Source organism: Pristis pectinata, chromosome 14, assembly GCF_009764475.1.
Source record: "Pristis pectinata isolate sPriPec2 chromosome 14, sPriPec2.1.pri, whole genome shotgun sequence".
Taxonomy (NCBI): domain Eukaryota; kingdom Metazoa; phylum Chordata; class Chondrichthyes; order Rhinopristiformes; family Pristidae; genus Pristis; species Pristis pectinata.
Genome location: NC_067418.1, coordinates 51594862 through 51614865, shown reverse-complemented (window position 1 = coordinate 51614865; position 20004 = coordinate 51594862). Strand labels below are relative to the sequence as shown.

At 50.4% G+C, this 20004-nt stretch overlaps 1 non-coding gene across 1 annotated transcript; it reads left to right on the top strand.

The window, feature by feature from the left end:
• Window positions 1–13117: 13117 nt before the first annotated feature.
• trnav-cac (transfer RNA valine (anticodon CAC)) lies at window positions 13118–13190 on the top strand. The gene has a single exon. It is a non-coding gene; the product is annotated as a tRNA-Val (tRNA).
• Window positions 13191–20004: the final 6814 nt, after the last annotated feature.

The window sequence follows — 20004 nt, the reverse complement described above, 5'->3', positions numbered from 1 at the left end:
TAGATACACAATCTCTCTCTCTCTCACACACACACACACTTACGCATACAGATACACTTATACACACAGACTGCATTACCACGCAACAAAGGCTGCTTTTCCAGCACAGTTCACCATCCCTTCTTCATCCACTCGTCTTCCCTCTCCCTCCCTCCCCAACTCGCTCTTACCCCCAACCCCTCTCTCTCCTCTGCACTCTCCCTCATTCCATTCTCACCATCCTCCTGCCTTTCTCTCCCTCCCTCTCTCCCTTCCTCCCTCCCTTTCACAGTCGCCGTCACTCGAGTTCTCCCTCTCATTCGTCCCCCCTGCATGGAACCCCGTCACCAGAAGGGATGCCAGTGTTTCGAGGAGGTGCTCACCCCCACCTACTCGAGGGAGTAATTAGGGATGGGCGCTAAATGGCGGCAATCTCCCCGTCTTCCTGTGGGACAATTAGGCATGGGAAATAAACGCTGTCGTGCCCCCAATTTTCTGACGGGCATGAGGGATGGACAATAAATGTTGTTACGCCCGCCGATTCTCGAGAGCCGATTTGGATTAGGCAATACATGGTGGCAAACTACCCACCTTCTTGAGAGTGTAGTGAGGGATGTGAGAAAATGTTGGCAAGCTCCCATTTTTCCAGAGCTAACAAGGTTTTCCTGTTGGCAAGGAAACCCGGACCTCCGGAAAACATCCGCACACAGGAGGCTCACTCCGACGCTCAATCACGCACACCCATGCTCGATCTCACAAACCACCCCGGATAACCCGAAGATTGCGGTCCGCCACACTCCCTACCCTAAAGAGAGAGAGTCGGGATTAGAGACAGAGATTGGGTGGAAGTCGAGGTTGGAGAGAGAGAAAGAGAGGGAGAAAGAGAGGTGGTGTACAGAACGAGGAGGAGATTGAGAGAGAGTCCAGGCTGGACAAGAGAGGTATTCTGTGTCAGAGGTTGCAGGAGAGCTAGAATTAGACACGGTCAGGGTTCAGAGCGAAGGGGAGGCAGTGGGAGGGTCAGGACCAGGAGCAGGGAGTCTAGTGCAAAGAGAGTTTCCACAGTCTGAGAACAGACGCTGTCGTCCGATGTGAGGTGAATATCCCGTCTTTCTCCCTGTTTGTCTCCGGCTCCTTCTCCCTCCCAAACTCTACGTCTCTCCTTCGCTCCATTCGCTACTCGGTCTGCTCTTTGTATGTGACTCTCTCTTTTCTGTTCTTGCCCAGATCTCTGTCATCAACTAGCTCTCCTTCTCTGTGCTTCTGTCTCCCTCCAGCACCAACTCTCCTTCCCTCTCTTTTCTCTATCCTTTCCACCCTCCTTTCTCTCTCTGCCCCTCCCTCTCTATCTCCCCATCTCTTCTTACCCCTCGCTGCTCCCTACTCTCTCTTTCTCCGTCTCCTCTCCTTCCTTTTTATCTCCTCTCTTTCCCCTTTCTCTCCCTCTCCTTGTCCACTCTCTGTCCCTGTCTCTCCTTCTCGTTCTCCCTCTGTCTCTCTCTCTCCATTCCCTCCCTTTCCCTCCCTGGTTCCCAGGACAGAGAGCTGGAACACCCTGGGTCTCTTGTGTTAAAAGAAGTATTTGGTCTGGTCTGGAGATCTCTCCCTCTGTTGACACAGATTCAGGAGCCGACCCCGGACACCAAGGAGGCACCGTTTGCCCTCTCCCAATCACCAGCGCAGTGATTAGCTGTTTATATGTTCATGGAATTGCACAAAGTGTCCGGAAATGTTTCCTGCGTACAGGGCCACGGGCTGTGCGATTGGTACAGGGCCATTCTGTGCGATTGCTGAGCTCTCATTACCCTTGATCCCTGCCTCATCGCTGGCTGAAATCATGGGCTGCCCTCAGAAATAATACACACTGCAGTTACCACAGGGTCACATCCCTGTCTTGATTTTCTTAAGGTTTTCTGAGGCGGGCCAAGGCGCTTGGGGTTAGAATATCAGAGGCGACAACTACACGTGGAAACCAAACATCCTTCACCAGGACAACTCACAGCAACCACACGTACACCACAGAAGGTTTATTGTGGAGGGAGGGACGAAACATACGGAGGCTGAGCAAGGGAAAGATTCAGACATTGGTATGTTGTGGGAACACGGTGCTGATGAGAGGGTCTGGGTGATAAAGGAGTCGGGACGGGACGGAACTCTGGTTTGAAGGTTCACGGTGTGTGAGAGTCCAAGGGGCGAATCGTACCAGCGATCAAGTGGTTCAGCTGAAAATCGTAGGGACCTTTCAGTGAGTTACGGAAGGTCCGGTGTTTAGGGTTTCGGGTAGAAGGGTTCATTGAGAGGGCTCTCACTGTCACTCATGGTTAACAGGTACATGGGCGGGGTAGTATTTCAGCGTTAGTACTGAAGGGGAAGGACAAGGGTCGTGGATCAGGCAAGGATGAAAGAATGAGGAGCATCGTGGAAAGGGATTGCATTGGAGGATCGGAATAGACGGGAAAAAGGCGGTGGGGAAAGCTTTCAGGGTGGTAATGCGATGAAGCGCGGAGTGAAGAAGTAGAAGTGTAGTTAAGTCAGAGTTAATGAGACACTGTAATGGCATCTGCGGTTCCCGTGATGCACCGCGTCTGAGAAACCGCTTCGCAGATGAAAGGAGAGTCCGCGCTGTCCTGGGGAGGGCGGGGCAAAGGAGGGACTCCGCTGTGACGTCACCTGCAAGTGTGGAGCCCAGGCATCAGCGGCCCACCTGACCCTGGTCAACGTCCACTCGGTGAACTGAAATTAGCCGGGCCGTGCGTTGAAGCAGTTGGTTCAGTGTGAGTGTGGCAAATGTCCCCACCTCCCCGCCAACACGCGAAATTAACCTCAACTTCAACGTCTTCGCAACCGACTCCACCCCATACACAGAATTTATGTGCAGAAAGATTGCACTCGGAGGGGCAACTTTTGCAGACGACGCCAATCGGAGTGGGATTGTGGGTCGTGAGGAGGATGCAAAGAGGCTCCATTACAAGTCAGACAATGAGAGTGAGTGGACAGAAATATGACTGGCAGAGTATAACACGGATACACGTGAAGGAACCACGGTGGCAGGGAAAACAGGATGACAGCATATTGTCTGCTCAGTGATAGATTGGGAAATGTTTATGTTCAAAGGGAACTGGGTGTCATATGTCACTGACTGAAAGAAAACGTGCAGGTGAAAAAAAACAGTTAAAGTAAATTGTGTGCAGAAAGCCAGACCACCCTGAAACTGAAGAATAAACCATTTTAAGTAATGTTTGTAAGCAAGTGCAACACAGAGACGTCTGCAGACAACTTTAATTACATTGTTAATTCGAAGGGTTTCACGACTGTCAGCGGCATCTCCCTCTCTCTCGGATGCAGGGAAAGATTCCTTCATTGACTGTAAGTCTCTTTGGGATGGGTGAGCTTGTGAAAACTGAGCCATTCTTGTCTCCAGTATCTCAGCTTCGCCTGTCCCATCCAACTCCACCTTGAACTACATTTCACAGTGCAACGTTGGTCTATGGGCAACCAATGAGCAGAGGCTCAACACAGAGTTCCTGTGCTGCCTTTCGTTTAGTGTCTGCATGTGTTTCTGAGCCTCCTGTCCCTGTCTGTAAGTGTGGCGGCCTCTGTCACGGAGTGCAGCTGCCTCCTGATTATTTGCGCCTGCCTCTCTCTCTGTCTGTGCATGGCTGTATTTGCAATCCTCCCTGGCTGAATCTGTGTGAGTGTATCTGCCTGTCTGTGAGTGTACTTGCTCCTGTCTGTCAGAGTACTTTGTGTCTGCATGCACCTGCCCCATCTCTTGAGTGGACTTTTCAATGAGTCTAACTGCAGCTGTATTTGGATCCATCACCGAGTGTGTCTGATTCTGGCTGTTACTGTGCCTGCCTCTTTCTATGAGTGTCTGTGACTGTCTCTCTGTCAGTATCCCAGTCTCTGTATGTGTGTGGAGCTGCCTCCTTGTAAGAGTGTTCTTGCACTGTCCATGAAGGTCCCTGACTCAATCTGCTGGTGTGCCTGCCCAGATGTATTTACCCCTGCCTCTGACAGTGTGTGCACTGCAGTTGCTGTGAGTGTCCCCGCACGTCCTTCCTGACTGACCATGCTAGTAAGTATGACAGTCAGTGACACTGAGTGCACATGCCCCTGAAAATGTGTCTGCCTGCATCTCTCTATCTGTGTGTCTACCCATGTATGTAATGTTGTCTGGTTGCCGGTTTGTGAGTGTACCAGCCTCTGTCCCTGCACATGCTTCTCCTGTCTCGGCGAGTAGTTTTCCCCTCTCTCTGTCTGTTCCTGCAGCTCTCTCTCTCTTTCTCTTGCTCTTGCAGAAATGACTATTTCTGATTATGGGCCAATCTCTGTCGGTGCCTCAAACTGCCACTTCACTTGGGGACACCTGCTCTTTTCCGTGCATGTTCCTATTTCTCTTTTTTGTCCAATTTTTGACCATGGACCTGCTTCAGCGTGTGCATGCTGTCTGTGTGTTATTCCCCCGTCATTGTGTGCACCAGTCACTCTATTTGTGAGCCCCTGCTCCTGACTGTGAGTGTGCAGGCCTCTTTCTTCTCTCTGCTGGTGTGTATGGTTCTGTATCAGTCTCTGTGTATGAGTTAACCTGCCTTTATATTTGTGTGCACCTGGCTTTGTCCATTCAGTTGCCTCCCTCAGGATATCAGTGTGCATGCCACTGTCCTTGAGTGTGTCTGTCTGCATTTGTGGCTGTGTTATTTGTTTGTGTATTTGGCACTGTCTGTCTGTACCTGCCTCTGTCTGTGTGCTCCTGCCACTGCCTCTCAATCTCTCTGTCAGTGTGCCAATCTTTCAATGATTCTCCACTGTAACTGTGTGTAGACCAGCCTGTCAGTGTGTCTGTCTCTTTTTTTATTCACCCACATCCCTTTGTATACTTGTGCCCCAATCTCTGTAATATATGTGGACCTGACAGACATGTGAGTGCCCTTGCCTGAGCCTCTGAGTGTCCAGTGTCTTTCTGCTGGTCTGCCTGCCTGTGCGAATTTGCTCCTGCCTCTGAATAACAGCATATCTGGTTGCTCCAAGTGTTCCTGCCACTTGCTGTGACTGTTCTTGCCCCCTATCTGTGAGAGTCCCTGCAGTATCCTTGTGTGTCTCTGTCTTCTGTCTGTGAGTGTTGCTGACCCTCCCTGTGAGTATTCCTGCCCTCTCCCTGAGAGTGCTCCTGCCCTGCCCCAGTGAGGGTTCCTGCCCCTTGCCTGTGAGAGACACTGCCCCCTTCCTATGTGTCCCTACACCCTACCTGTGTGTCCCTGTCCTCGTCTGTGATTGTTCCCAACTCTGCTTCTGAACGTTCCTGCCCCCTCACTGAGAGTGTTCCAGCACTCTGTCTGTGATTATTCCTGCCCCCTCTCTTTGAGTGTCCCTGCCCCCTCCCTGTGAGAGTCCTGCCCACTCCCTGGGAGATACCTGCCCCTGCCTGTGTGTTCCTGTCTCATGCCTGTGAGTGTTCCTACTCCATTCTTGTGTGTGGCCCTTCCCCTTGCCTGTGAGCAATCTTGTCCTCTCCATGTGTGTTCCTGCCCCTGCCTGTGAGTGTCCCTGAACCTGCCTGTGTGTTCCTCCCTCCTGTCTATGAGACTTCCTGTCCAATGCCTGTGAGTATTCCTTCTCCATGCCTCTGTGTCCCTGCCCCCTTCCTGTGAGCAATCCTATACCCTCCCAGTGTCCCTGCCACCTCCCTCTGAGTCCCTGACCATGACTGTGTGTTCCTGCCTCATCTGTGAGTTCCTACCACCTGCCTGTGAGTGGTCTGCCACCTCCCTGTGAGTTCCAGTCCCTCCCTGTGAGTGTCGCTGACCCCTCACTGTAACATTCCCCTGCCTGTATCCCTGTCCTATGCCAGTGAGTGATCTTGCTCCATGCTTGTGTGTTCCTGCCCCCTGCCTGTGAGCAATCTTATCCTCCGTGTGCCACTGCCACCTCTCTGTGTGTCCTTGCACCCTGCCTCCGTGTTCCTGCCCCATCTATGAGAGTTCCTGCCCATGGCTGTGAGCGTCCCTACCTCCTGCCAGTGAGAGACACTGCCCCTCCCCGTGAGAGCCCCTGCCCCTGCCTGTGTGTTCCTGTCCCATGCCTGTGTGTTCTTTCTCTATGCATGTGTGTCCCTTCACCTTGCCTGAGAGCAATCCTGTCCCCTACTTGTGTGTCCCTGCCCCTCCCTGTGAGTGTCCCTGCACCCTGACTGTGTGTTTCTCCCCATCTGTGAGAGTTCCGGTCCCATGCCTGTGAGTATTTCTGATCCATGCCTGTGTGTGTCCCTGCCCTCTGACTGAATGCAATCTTATCCACTCCCTGTGTGCCCCTGCCACATCCCAGTGAGTGTCCTTGCACCCTGCCTGTGTGTCCCTGCCCCCTGTGAGTGTCCCTGCACCCTCCCTTTGAGTGTCCTCGTCTGTGTGTCACTGCCCACAGCCTGTGTATGTTCCAGCCCCATGCCTGTGTTCCAGCCCCCTGCATGTGCGTTTCAGCCCCCTGCATGTGCATTTCAGCCCCCTGCCTGTGAGTGTTCCTGCTCCATTCTTGTGTGTGTCCCTTCCCCTTGCCTGTGAGCAATCTTGTCCCCTCCCTGTGTGTCCCTGCCCCCTCACTGTGAGTTCCTGGCCTATGCCTGTGTATTCCTGCTCCATACCTGTCCCTGCCCCCTGCCTGTGAGCAATCCTATTCCCTCCCTGTGTGTCCCTGCCACCTCCCTGTGAGTGGCCCTGCACCCTGTCTGTGTGTTCCTGTCCCGTCTGTGAGAGTTCCTGCCCCCTGCCTGTGAGTGTCCCTGCCACCTCCCTGTGAGTGTTCCAGTCCCCCGTATGAATGTCAAAGCACCCTCACTGTGAGTTACCTGCCCCTCCCTATGTGTTCCTGTCCCATGTCTGTGTGTCCCTGTGAGGAAGTGAAGGGTTAAGAATTGCCACCATACCTATAACTGGTAAACAAAATATATGTATATGCATTTATATTTCTCTAGCAAGGGCTAGCAAGCTGCTGGCCCACTAGTTAAATTGGAATGTTAAGTATGTTAACTGCCTTTGTTTCGGGTAACGGACCATTCCGATATGTCAGACAGTGGCGATACTGAGCGTAATTAACATCGAGGTGCAGGCTTGGTCTAAACAATGAAGGGTGATACATGCCTTTGAATGCCTTGATTATAACTCAATTATACTAAGACAAGAGGTGTGATAGCTGTCTCGGGATCTCTATATCTTGAACGAAACTCGCGGCGCCGTATGCATGGGATGTGCGTGACAATTCCTGTATAAATGTCTGTCTGCCCTTTGTGCGGGGGGAACTCGGGAAGCGACTCTTAGTGAGTGCTGAAGAGAATTCTCCGAGCGGTGCACTGCTAATAAAGGTATTTGTTCGAATCAACCTCGTGGCACTGTGTTACTTACAGCGGACAGAAGGGGAAAATTAATTTCGGGACGACACCTGCCCTGTCTGTGAGTGTCCCTGCCCCTCCCTGTGAGTGTCACTGCCCCTGCCCCTTGGATGTGAGTGTCCCTACTCCCTCCCTGTGAGTGTCCCTGCACCCTGCCTGTGTGTTCCTGCCCCCTGTCTGTGAGAGTTCCTGTCCCCTCCCTTTGAGTGTCCTTGTCTGAGAGTGTTGCTGCCCACTGACTGTGTTCCAGCCACATTCCTGTGAGTGTTCCAGCCCCCTTCCTGTGAGTGTTCCAGTCCCCTTCCTGTGAGCACCAGTCCCTCCCTGTGTGTCCCTGCCCCCTCCATGTGAGTGTCCCTGCCCCTGCCTGTGTTCGTCCCATGGATGTGAGTGTCCATGCCCCCCGTGAGTGTCCCTTCCCCCTCCCTGTGAGTGTCCCTGCACCCTGCCTGTGAGTGTTCCAGTCCCCTGCCTGTGAACATCCCTGCCCCTTCCCTGTGAGTGTCCCTGCACCCTGCCTGTGAGTTCCTGCCCCCTGTCTGTGAGAGTTCCTGTCCCCTCCCTTTGAGTGGCCCTGCTTGTGAGTGTTCCAGCCGGCCGCCTGTGAGTGTTCCAGCGCCCTGCCTGTGAGTGTCCCTGCACCCTGCCTGTGTGTTCCTCCACCGTCTGTGACAGTTCCTGTCCCATGCTTGTGAGCATTCCTGCTCCATGCTTGTGTGTGTCCCTGCCCACTGCCTCTGAGCAATGCTATTCCTTCCCTGTGTGTCCCTGCCACCTTCCTGTGAGTGACCCTGCACCCTGCCTGTGTGATCCTGCCCCATTTGAGAATTCTTGCACCCTGCCTGTAAGTGTTCCTGCCACCTCCCTGTGAGTGTTCCAGTCCCTCCCTCTGTCCCTGCCCTCTCACTGTGAGTGACCTGCCCCTGCCTGTGTGCTCCTGTCCTATGCCTGTGAGTATTCCTGTTCCATTCTTGTGTGTGCCCCTCCACTTGCCTGTGAGCAATCTTGTCCCCTCCCTGTGTTCCTGCCCCCTCCCTGTGAGTGTCCCTGCACCCTGCCTGTGTGTTCCTGCCCCTGTCTGTGAGAGTTCCTGCCCTCTGCCTGTGAAAGACCCTGTGCACTCCTTGTGAGGGCCCCTGCCCCCTCCCTGTGAGTGTTCCTGCCACAGTCACTGACCACCCAGCTCTTTTAATTTATTGATCATACAACAATTTCCAACAGGAGCAACTTTCATGCCATCTGTCAACTTAATCATTCCTGCCAGGTTGAAATCCATGTCATAACTGTCTGTCACAGGCATCAAGGGCCCAGCACAGATTCCCATGTTAAAACGTGGACCACACTACACAATCCTCAACTTCTGCCAACATTCAGCAGGCCTGCTTTGAATGAAATTTAACTTATTAGCCCTGGCTGCAGACCCCTCCTTAACTTTTAAACCATTACCCATCTGAGACCTCATCACACGCCTCAACGAAGTACTTGCAGAGTACAGGAATCTCATTGTCCCTATTAACATTGCTGGTTAACACTTGAAAAATTAAACAAATTAGTCAGACAAGGTTTCAACTGATCAAAGCCATCCAGACCATCCCTGAGCATTAGTCTGTACAAGTGCAGATTCAACCTGTCCATCCAAAAAAAATCCAATCCCTTTTCCACCATTGATATAAAACTCAGTAGCCTGTGATGACCTGGTTTATTCCTGCTGCCCTTCTTGAATAACAGCACGACATTTGATGTGCTCCAGTCATCTGGCACCTTTTCAGAGATGATTTGAGCTTTTCTGTCAGTCCCTGACAATCTCCTCCTCTGCCTCCCACAGCAGCCTGGGATCCATCTCATAACACCTGGCATATTCAATCACCTTTAATCACACTGCAACATCTGATGCCTCCTCCTTTGTGACAGCAAGTTGTACAAGAATTCCCTTTGCTCTTTCCCTGGATTCCCCAACAACAACATCTTTCAATGCAGTGAACACAGACAGCATTGCCTCTATTGCAAGTTTGTTCTGCTTTTCTCAATGAATGTTCCAGCATATAGCTCTGTTTGTTCAGGTTCCTGTTTGTCTTTCTGCATCCTGCCTCTCTGGCTCTTCTTGCCTTTCTTTCCCTGTGTGTTTGCCTGTCTGCAGAAATATTTGTGTGTGTCATCCAATGCTGTGTGCATACATGCCTCATTCTGTAAATGCTCTGCCTCCATGTGTTTGCCAGCCTGTCAGTGAGAACGGATATTGGTCTGAGTGAGTGCCTTCCTTTTGTCCATGTGTAACTTTCTCTGTAATTGTATACTTGTGTAACTGTGTCTGTGATTATGTATGTGTGTACGTGTGTCTGTGATTTTGTACGTGTGCACCTGTGCCGGTGATTGTGTATGCGTGCACCTGTGTCTGTGATTGTGTTTGTGTGGACCTGTGTCTGTGATTGTGTGGACCTGTGCCAGTGATTGTGTGTGTGTAGACCTGTGTATGTGACTGTGTTTGTGCGGAACTGTGTCTGTGTGCAGAATTGTGTCTGTGACTGTGTTTGTGCAGAACTATGTCTGTGACTGTGTTTGTGTGCACCTGTGTCTGTGACTGTGTACGTGCACACCTGTGTCTATGATTTTGCATGTGCGCACCTGTGTCTGTGATTGTTTTGTGCACACCTGTGTCGGTGATTGTGTACATGTGGACCTGTGTCTGTGATGGTGTACATGTGCACCTGCCTCTGTGATTGTGTTTGTGTGAAACTGTGTCTGTGACTGTGTACGTGTGGACCTGAGTCTGTGATTGTGTTTGTGTGGACCTGTGTCTGTGACTGTGTGTGGGCACCTGTCTCTGTGATTGTGTACGTGTGGACCTGTGTCTATTTTCTGTATCTGCTTCCCCTCCTTTCCCACCTCAGGCACCTCTGTCTTTTCTGCTCTCTCAGAACTGACTGAAGGGTCTGGTTACCTCTCTGAATGCACCTACCTGCCAGTGTGTGCCTGTCTCCATTTGTGCATTGACCTGCCTCTCTATTTGACTGTTCCTGTCCCTGTCACTGAGTGTTCCTGCCTCTATCTTGTGGTGTTCCTGTGTGTGTGGAGTTCTGCCGGTATGTGTCTCTGAGTGAGCATGAACCTGATTTTAAGTGCTCCACCTCTGACATAGAGAGTGCCAGCCTCAGAATTTGATTGTGACTGCCATCATTTGCAATTTTCACTGTCCATCTGTGTGTAAGTGTAACTGTGGGGTGTTTCCCTGTCCCTGTGTATACATGTCCCTCAAATTGTGTGTGCTGTTCCCTGTGTCTGCCTGCATCTCTCTCTCTCTCTCTGCCTTTCATGTGTCTGCCTGTGCATGATTTCCTCTGTCAGTGAGCTGCCCTGCCTCTGTCTTGCAGATTGCCTGTCTGAGTCAATTTGTGCCTGTTTCTGATTGTGCCTGTATCTGCAGCTGCCTGAATATGCCTGAAGGTCTCTCTGTGGGTATGAACATGCCTTTAAGTTCTCCCTCTGAAATTGAATGTACCAGCCTCTGAATTCGTTTGTGACTGCCATAGGTTGCAATTATGTCTGTCCATCTGTATGTCAGCGTACCTGCCTCTGTCTGTGGGTTGCATCCCCTACTCCCACTCTGCCTATACTTGTCCCTCACATTGCGTGTGCCTGTGTCTGCCTGCCTTTCTCTCTCTCTCCTTTCCTAATGCCCACCTGTGCATGATTTCCTCTGTCAGTGTCTCAGCCTCTGTTGGGAGTTTCCTCTGCTCCTGACACTTTTTCATCCTCTCCCTCAGATTGTGTGTGCCTGAGCCTGCCTGCCTTTTCTCCCTCTCTCTCTTTCTTGCACATGCTTGTGCATGACTTCCTCTGTTTGGCAGTGTTCCTGCCTGTGTCAGTGAGAGACTCTGTAAGACAATGAATGCCCCTGCCTCTGTCACTGAGTGTCCCCACCTCTGTCACTGAGTGTCCCTTTCTGTGAGTGTCCCTCTCCGTGTCAATGACTGTTCCTGTCAGTGAATGTCCCTGCCACTGTCTATGAGCGTGATTGTCCCTGTTAGTGAGTGTCACAACCTCAGTCAATGAGTGCCCCTGCCTCCAAAGAGTGTGTTCCTGCCTCTGTCTATGTGTGTCCCTGCATCTGCATACACTGAATTTATCACAATCTCTCTCTCTCTCTCTCTCTGGTCTCTTCTCTCCTCTGCATCTCATTCTAATTACCATTTAAACACATCTCATTTCCCGTACTTTCCCTATAGCTTTCTGTGGCAGGTGTTCAATGTCATTTACAAAGTCGAAGGTGGGTTTATTGTCACATGCACAAATACGTCTGTGCACAGGTGCAATGAAAACCATACTTGAAGCAGCATCACAGGTCATAGCACCATATCAGCAGCATTCACAAGCAATTCCCATCAACACACGAACTGATTTCTGCAGGAGTACATGCTCTGTCCTTTCACCTGTCTCATCATGTATCTTACCGTCCCTTTGTCTCTGCCTGGATCTGACTGTCCCTCTCTCTGCTGTGCCCGCCTGTGCATGTTTGCCTCTGTCTGTGCATGGACCTGCCCTGTAATCAAACACCTCTTCCTTTTAATAGTAATTTGACCAAGAACCCCACCACTCCTTCCCAAATAGTTCAGCTGCATTGTCCTTCACCATGGTGACTGCAGATGAGAAGTATTCATTAAAGCCGTCACCTGCATCTGCCTTTGTGGGTTCCGTCCTCACCCTCTCAGTGTGTGGGTTCCGTTCTCACCCTCTCAGTGTGTGGAGATCCGTCCTCACCCTCTCATGTGTGTCCGCCTCTGCGATCCGCTCCACTCCATCCGCTCTCTCCCTGTGTATTCACGTCTTCGTGTGCCGCTCCAGGAGATGTGAGGATCCCCCTGCCCAGATTTCTTTGAGCAAGCGGCAGACTGAATGCTCATGTCCCAGCATCCGGCAGTCCAGGGGGCGGAGCTTTACTCACTGGACGGACAGTTGCCCCGGGTGACGGATGTTGAGAAGCCCGGAACTTGCTGACGGGAAGCCGCAGTAACGGTGCGGACGGGCGCAAGGACCCTGCGGCGGTGGGAGGGGGTTGCTGCTCTCCGCGCTCCGAGGCGAGACTTTCGCCGGCTCCTCTGCGCCGCTTCGCTCCCCGCGGGGCAGAAGGCAGCTGACAGGGGAGAATACACACCGCCGCTTCTTCTGCTCCTTGCACCGCTGGTGTGCAAGCGCGTCGGCAGGAGAGCGATTCGCTGCGACACAGCAAACCACGTTTTCCTGGTACTCATGCGCAACGCTTGGCAGTTGTTGCCCTCTGGGAATTGTAGTCAATCTGTGCTGGAAGGGACAGGTCGATACTTCATCCAAATTAATGAAAGAAATGCACGAAATTCTCAGCAGGTCTAAAATCGCTCCACTTTATTTACACTGACACTCGGAGCTCTGGTTTACAGGGTGCCAGCTGTTGATATTTCATGGGCCCGGCTTCCAGGACTTCAGCCGCAGACCTCCTGTGTTTAACTGATTCCCACCTGACTTTGAGAGTATTCTGTAAGTGTGGCGCTGCTCTGATCCGCTCCCTCACAGCACCGTCAGCGCCAACGCCGGATTCTGTGGTGTGACTGTAAACATGTTGGACTGACGTTCACGGTCCGACACCGATGGAAACACGAGAAACCTTTCCCCAGCTTCAGCTTCCTCCCAGAATGGACCGACTTCACTGAACTCCCTGCCTCTGTTTTATTGTCAGCGTCCTGCAGATTCCATTTTCTATGTAAAATGGCGTCTCACATCGGCGTGGTTTCTGTAGTGTAGCGGTTATTACATTCGCCTCACACGCGAAAGATCCCCAGTTCGATCCTGGGCAGGAACATGATTTTTGGATCCTGCTCGCCTCGCTGACCGCTGGGAATGCCAAGAAGACGAACTCGCCTCACCGCGCCTCTTCTTTGCTCTGATGTCAGGAACACTTTATTAAGTGAAATTCCGCATACCTGCTGTGGAACCAAATTACATGCGTTATGTTTGCTCTCACTCTCTCTCTCTCTCCATCTCGCCATGTCCCCAATCAACTCCATCATTCCTGGTCTGTTTGTCTCCCGCTCTCTGTTTTATTCTCTCACTTTCTGAACGAGACGGTTATTTGGGACTGAAGGAAGGAGAAATATCTCGATTCAGGGGAATTCTCCCATGAGAAAGCTGTGAAGACTCGGTCACTTACTGCGTTTAACACAGACAGATTTCGAATTCTGGAAATGGAAGGAATCAGGGAACAAGGGAAAAGGCAAAGAATTGTCTTGAAATTGAGCAAATAAGATGTAGTTGAATTGAGAAGCGAGCTCAACTGGCCGAATGACCTACTCGTACTCCATTTGAGTCGACTTTTTGTCACCTTCCAGTCTTTCTCTCACAAGCAAAATACCCATCTCTTCATTTACCCTCCTCTCTCTCTCTCTCTCTCTCTCTCTCTCTCTCTCTCTCTCTCTCTCTCTCTCTCTCTCTCTCTCTCTCTCTCTCTCTCTCTCTCTCTCTCTCTCTCTCTCTCTCTCTCTCTCTCTACTTCTCTCTCTCTCTGTCGTTCCAATTCCATCTCGGTCCATCACGCACTTTTTCCGCTCCGTTTTCTTTTCTGTCTCTTGCACCCAGATGTGTTTTGGTATTCCGATCATTTTTACGTTCCTCCCTACCCCCTTCTTTCTCTCCTTCTCTCGTTGTTAATCTCCCTGCCCCATTGATTCCTTCCTGTCTCTCAGATATCCCCCATCTGTCTTTCTATTTCTCACCCGCAACAAGTTAGCATCAATATTGTCCCACAAAATATCCGGATACATTCAAAACCGAGCCCATGAGCAAATCTGCGCTTCCGTATGGAGTAAAGGTCGGAGGGCGGGGGGGTGGAGGGTGGGTGCCAGCTGATGCTGTCGCAAACTGGTCCCCGGATGGCGATTTCCTACATTTAATGGCCAGTAAACGGCCACAGGCAGTTCTGAGGACAGACTGACCAGTACAGGGTCCAGCACACAGGAGATGTGCGAAGGTTAGTGGTGTGTAAGCAACCAGGACCCAGCGGACCCAGCAACAGGACTCAAAGACATGCCGGATCCTCAGAAATTCTGCGATTCCGGACAATACGTTGACGTTTACTAATAACCGGGAGTTGGTGAGTTGGCTGGGGATGGATATCTGCACTCAGTAACAGAGAGAGAATGAATGAGACAGACGGATACACGGATAAATATTATGATCTTTCCTTCACCAGAACTGCGACTGACAATGCAAATCGTCTTCTGTTTCGGCACCGTTCTTTGATCTTACATATCCTGATTGACATCCACTTTGGGATATTTGCGCACAGTCCAATCCGAGTGGCTTCACATTCCGCAGGACTGAGCGCTTCACATCAGCAGCTGGTGAGAAACAGAATGAGTTATCAATGGGAAGAGAATGAGAAAGGTTTACCAGTCGGCACTGACTCACCCCAAAAAGGTTTAACGGAGCGAGTATGTGAAGAGACGGGTCCTGAGTCAGTGCGTGAGAGGCACCGACATTGTTCCGTTCAATAAGAGAGTCAGTGGCAGGCGTCTCCCAGGCACGGCTGCTGCGGCGAACGGCAGCTCTCCGCTGGCAGTGGCTGGATTAGGGAGCGAAGATCCTGCTCTGTTGCTGATGTGATCCGTCTGGTTCTGGATCGTGCACTCCGCGGGCCCGGTCGGCGATCTGTGTTGTTTTATTGGAAATAACTACCCAGAGAGCCCGTTTACATTCTCGTCTCTGCTGATCTGTCGAGAAGTTTCAGCTCCAACTGCGGCGACTGACTTCTTGTGACGACGGGAAAGCTGGTGGTGACAGAGGAAAAGCAACACCTGGGAGAAGCGGCAGCCGGAAATTCAGCAAAAGGAGAGTGTTGAATGCTTAGTGTTTCAATGACGATCTGCCGTGACTTGGATTCGAACCGATGTTGCTGCGGCCACAACGCAGAGTACTAACCACTATACAATCACGACCTCACACTTGATCTGTGCGCTTCCTGCACTGTTAAACCCTCTGATACCGGTGTGACTCGCCCACCAACGCTCCGCTGACCAACATCACGCTGCCCGTCTGCGCTTCCACAGTGACAAACACAGAAAATACCGGAAATTCGAGGCTGATCAGCCGGATCTGCGGCAAGAGGAACAGAGTCCGTGATCCGAGTCTGAGATCCGTCGACAGAACAGAAAACGCGGCCAAGGAAGTTTGTGCAGTGAGTGTGTGGGAGTGGAATGTCACTGACAGGGTAAAGCCGGGTTGACCATGCGGACAAAACAGACGGCTGGAGGAACTCAGCTGGTCAAGCAGCATCTGCGCAGGCCAAGGGTTTGACCACGGGGCTCGCTGTAAACAATGTTATCTGATCAATGAGTGAATGTGAGCAGTTAGAGTTTGCGAGCATTGAGAAAAGAACCCAGGCAAAAGATGGTTGGAGTTGTGAAATGCAGAGCAGCAAGGCAAGTCCAGTCAGTGAGGCTGGGCATGCGCTCCAGTCCCAGAAGTAAAACAAACAAGCGAATGTCACAGATGGATGACTGATACAGACGAAGAAATCAAGCTAACAATTCCTGTTCGAGTGAAGTGGAAGACTGGCAGAAAAAGGGATCGCGAGTTGATGAGGAAAATTGAGAATGATCAGGACAATGATTGAGGTCTCGGCAGCTGGGATGAAGCGAATCCCTTGAGGGGTGGAAGGGATGTGGGATTGCACTTGAGTGGGAAATGTCGAGGGCAATAAGAGGGCATGACACAGCTTTGGTGGATAAGGTCCAGGAGAATCCTGAGATATTCTGTGTCTATTAAGATCAAATGGTAACAAGGGCGGGAATGTCCATTTCAGAATCAGTGAGGTTATCTCTGTGTGGAGTCACAAGGAAGATGGGCGAGGTCTCACATGGAAATCTCTCGCCTGTGTTTACCATGGAGAAGGCCATAGAAGCTTGGTCGTTCAGAAAAGTCAATAGTGATGTCTTCAACCATATCCACATGACAAAAGAGGATGCACTAGGAGACATAAAGAACATAATGGTGGAAAGTTCCCCGGGCCTGACACACGTGTGGCCTTTGACATTGTGCAAAGGCAAAGCAGAAATTTCTCGGGCGCGGGCAGAGATTTTTTGGAACATCGTTAACCCACGGTAAACCTCCCGGAAAACGGGAGGATGTCTGGTGGGCAACCTTTACTTCAGAAGGGCTGCAAGGATACAGACCGGTGGAGGGATTTATGATGGAAACGTTACTTGAATGTATTCCGAGAGACAGGATCTTCCTGCATTTGTGAAGGCAAAGACTCAATAGGGAGAGTCAGGACGGCTTTCTGCGGAGCAAACTGCCTCACGAATTTGATCGAAGTTTGAAGAGATGACCCGGAAGATCGATGAGGCGAGAACGGTGGACATTTGTGGGAACATTGACTTTAGCAAGGCATTTGAAAAGGTCCTGCGTGGTAGGGTGGTTACGAAGTTTGGATAACTTTGGACTTACTGAGAACGAGTCAATTGGATGCTAATTTGGCGTGGTGGTAGGAGTCGGTGTCTGGTAGTGTAGTTTTTTTTAATGGAAGCCTGTGACCAGTGGAGCTCCGCATGGATCTGTGCTGTGTTCCTTGTTTGTCACATCCATATTAGCGATAGAGATGAAAATTTCGGTGGCATTGTTGTAAGCTTTGCGGATGGCACCAACATCTGTGGTGTCATGAAGAATGTTGTCTGAGATCACAACAGGACCTCGATCAACTGGGAATGTGGTACAAGGAATGACAGGCGGAATTTAACTGGGACAAGTGCGAAGTGTCGCATTTTGGGATGTTAAACCAAGGAGTGACACAGTCAGTGAGAGCTCCCTGTGGAGTGTTGTAGAAACCGAGAGACCTAATAATGTAAGTATATAGTTTCCGGAATTTGATGACACAGGTTGACAGGTTGGTGGAAACGATGTTTGTCAAGCTGGCTATCATCAGTCAGGGCACTGGTTACAAAGTTGGAACGTCATGTTAGAGCTGTACATGACATCGATGAGACAGCACGTGGAGAACTGTGTGGAAGTCTGGTCGACTCACTGCAAGGAAGATGTCGTTAACCTGTAGAAGGTGCAGGAAATATTCAGAAGGATGTTGCCGTCACTGAACAGTTTCACTTACAAGGAGAGATTAGATAAACTGGGCCTTTTTCTGCAAGAGCCACGGAGGCCGAGGAGTGACGTCACAGAGGTTTATAAAATCATGAGGGACATAGATAAATTGGATTATTGCTGTCTCTTTTCTCAGGTAACATAGACTGAAAATGAGGGGCATACGTTTCGGGTGGGACGAACGATTGAAGGGGCTCTGATGGACAAATTGTTCACACAGATGGTGGTGTGTATATGGAATGGGCTGCCAGAGGGAGAGGGGAGGCGGGTGCAAGTACAAATTTAAAAGACATCCGGGCAGGCACCTGGATGGGAAAGATTTCGTGGAATATGGGCCCAACTCAGGCAAATTTGTTTGGATCAGATAGGTTCCTTCGATAACATGGAAGTATTAGGCCGAAAGGCCTGTTATCGCGCTGTAGATCTTTATGACTGCGTTGAATCCGAGAAACATGTAGGAGAATAAAGTATTCTTTTCAGAGTATCTCGACCCCAGCTCTCAACTCTCTTTCAGAACGTTGAAGACTGCATTGGTGCTGCTTCCTGACACAGAGGTCAAACCTTTCATTCCGATCTCTGCCAATTTCCACCTGGTTCCACCCTCACCTGGTCCGTCTCTGACGTTTCCCTTCCCTTTCTCGCTCTCACTTTTTCTTTGAACTGACAGCGAGCTGATTTACAGCTCTGTTGGGAACACAAGAAGATGATTCTCTGAAATCAAGTATTCGCAAATCCTTCATTTCAGAAACTGCAGAGACCCTACGAAAGCGATGCCTTGAAATAGCCAGTATTCATTCAGTGCTGGCCACACGGGAAATTAACTGCTTATTTCAATTAATTCTAATCCGTCAATTAGAAAGCGTCATAAAGCTGCCGAAACCTCGAACAAACAATTCGCAGGAAAAGTGCAGAATGGGAAACGGAATGAAGTTTTTGATTTGTGTCGCTGTACCGTTACATTGTCTGTCGATGGGCATTGGCATCATCTGTCACTGTGGCGCAATCGGCCAGAGCGTTCGGCTGTTAACCGAGAGGTTGGTGGTTCGAGCCCACCCAGGGACGGTGAGCTCAGGTTTTGTCCCCGACATTCAACACTTTCGGGAGCGCTGAAACAGCAAATCACCATTCCCTAAGAGGTGAGAGTTTGAATTCGTGTTGACCTTGGTGACTGGAACTTATTTGTAACTGGAATCACTTGGATAGTATGGAATCCAAAGAACGAAAAGAAACAAACAAAAAAAGAAATAGTGCTGCTGCCTGACGCCAGGGAATACCGTATTGCTCTGCTGGTCAGAGACAGCGAGTTTCCATGTGTCGATGGCGTCTGAGAGTACTGAAACTTTAATTTCCGCTCCTTACACAGATCATGTCTCCTTTTTACATTTATTTTACCTTAAGTCCTCATTTGATCAGCAGTTTCTCTTCTTACGAATTTATGTTCAAATGTTTCAACATAAGAAATACGCATTGTAATGGAAATTGGACAAAATTGTGATTTCAATCATTACTTAGTGGTGATGTTCGTTTTTCATTTAGTGAGTCCTCGGTGTTTTTCTGAAATATTCTCCCACCGACTGCGACGCTGAAAAAAACAAAATGGGCCGCATAAACATGAACCAAATAGCGATAGAGTCACAGAGGCATGGGGGGATACAGTAGGGAAACAGGCCTTTCTCTCACCGAGTCCACAAGAAACATTCACCACCAACATACGCCGATCCTTCTTTATTCGTCCCATATTCCTATCAATGATCCCCAGATTCTCTCTATCACCGACACAATCAGGGCATCTTACCGTGGCCAATTGAGTTTCCAACCCACGTGTCCTTGGGACGCAGGAGGAAAACGGTGAACATGCAGGAAACCCACATTGTCAATGGCGGAACGGTACACCGCACCCGAACAAGATGAGGTGAGGATTGATCACTGACCTGATACGTCTGGGCTCGGTGGATCAATGAAGAACGCGTTGGACTTCTGACATGTAAGTTACTTGAAATGGAACCACCTTACGCGATGAAGCGGTGTTTTACAATTGACTGGCGCAGTGACTTAAAGCACGGCTTCGAGGGTATTCCCTCTACCCTGGGCTTGGCAAGCATGTTCCGACTTCATTGCTCGCAAACCAGTAGTTTTCAGTTATTTTCTCTCCCAGTGAACACAGGCTAGTTCCTCGTTTTCCCCACATGCCATTAAACCTTAATTATGCAGGTATGGTAACAGGTCCCTCCGGCTGAACGAGAAGGAGCCCAATCACACCCATGTTATCCTCCCAAGCCAAACGTCTTTGGGAGGTAGAAGGAAACCGGAACACCCGGAAGAACCCCACGCACTCATGGGGAGAACGGACAAGCTCCTTACAGACAGCGGTGGGGATTGAACCCCGATCGCTGGCGCTGTAATTGGGTTGCGCTACTGTGCCTCCTCAAACACATCAGTGGAACAATGGAAGGCAATCGACTTAACAACAAAAGCAGATGATTTTCAGCCGATCTCTTCGGTGTGAAAATTCACTGTGACCTTAAACC